Genomic DNA, 1,858 nt, shown 5'->3' with positions numbered 1-1,858 from the left:
TGACGACTATCAGGAATCTGCAAGATGCAGAGTCCCCAGCCCGAGTGATTGTGAAATTCTCAGTTGATAGCCGATCAGGTAACAATATATTCTTACTGTTTCTTTTTGAGTAATACGATTATCTTACGAGATGAATATCATTTTAAGGGCTAGTAATTTTGTTTGATAAATAAACTTTGTTCGTATCTAACACAATTGTATCTAACACAATTGCAACGTAATATGCATGTGTAGATGACGTAAGAATAGAAGCTGAGGACGACGATCATAATGAAATCCAACACCAGACGCCAGCTGGACAGAAGTCTCGTTTGTCAAGACATTATACCCGTCGTTCAGGCACCCCGTAAGTATATATATATATAAACTCAAAATAATCTACTTTGTTGTTCCTGGTTGGTTTGGTTTTGATTGGAGGTTTGCATATATAGTTAATCTTACCATATTTGTTGAAGCCGCCTCATTGAATAAATGTATATGTAGATGTATATGTGTTTATGTATTTCGTGAAAAAATGTATATGCATAGGTCGTGCAAAAATGTATGCCGAGGTTGTTTATGTGACAATTATTCGATTGTTTTCTCACCTACTTGGACATTGCTCATCTATTAGGAGTTGATTATATTATATCACAAATGTCAATTAGCTGATTGATTGTTTGTTTTATTATTTGCAATTAGTGCGGAGAAGTCGGAAGATAATGGTCATGATGATGTTCACTCGGCTTTGGTCGGAGTAGTGTTTGTTTAAGGCTTTTGTTTTTTGTATTTGTGTATAACCTTAGTTGTATTGTATTTTACTATTTCATACGTTGATGTATATATATTTAGTGTTGGATACTTGGATTATCTGTGGTAGTTGGATTGTGGTTATATATATTATTGTGATTATATATTTGATGTTGGATTGATAGATTATTGGATTTTGGATTATTGGATTTAGATTATTGGATTGATAGATTATTGGATTGTCATTATCTGTAACTCGTATATCAGGTATAACGAGCGGAGAAAATTGTTGTATCTAAACAGAGAAAATTGAAAAAAAAAAAAAAAAAATGTGTCTCTGTTAAATTTGGTAACGTGGCATAATCTACCACGTTACCACACATTGTAACGTGGCAGATGCTGCCACGTTACCATATTTGGTAACGTGGCAAAATATGCACGTTACCATAGTTTGCCACGTGCCCAAACATGGTAACGTGGCAGGATTATGCCACGTGACCAAACATGGTAACATGGCAGTAACGTGTTAACACAAATAACACGTTACTAATGGTCCGTAACCAAAAAATTAGATTCTTGTAGTGATTAAATGGGATGCAAAATTGTAACAATTATGTGATTGCTTGTAGGATCAGATTTTAGGTGATCAAGAAAGAGATTCAAAGCTCTTTAGCTTTTTCTTTTCTTTTCCTGATCATTTTGTTTTCATGAAGTCAAGCAATCGTTGCACTTGTTTACAAGAATTCAGGACGCAGTCACACATATATAACCACTTTCCTCTCCCACAAATTAAGCAATGAAATCAAATCATATAATTTGATCATTTGAAAGGGTAAGTGGCTTCCATCTCTATTGCAATGTGCTACATTATTCCCATTAATTTTAACCAAAAAAGAAAAAAAAAAAAAAACAACCCTTCATCCGCTTCCAGTCTAATAAAGTGATACGTGTCTCTTAGCATGTGATAAACATATGTTTTTTTAATTGCATGTGCTTCTCACATTTTCTTTTTAATAGCTTTAATAAGAAAACATATGAGAAGCTCACAATTAAGTTTAAGAGCACATGCATGTCACTTTATTAAACTAGTTTATAAGAATTAGCTACAAACTAATTTGTAGCTAATTTA

The sequence above is a fragment of the Corylus avellana genome, chromosome ca11, assembly GCF_901000735.1.
Source record: "Corylus avellana chromosome ca11, CavTom2PMs-1.0".
Lineage (NCBI taxonomy): Eukaryota > Viridiplantae > Streptophyta > Magnoliopsida > Fagales > Betulaceae > Corylus > Corylus avellana.
Note: the sequence above shows the minus strand (reverse complement) of the source record.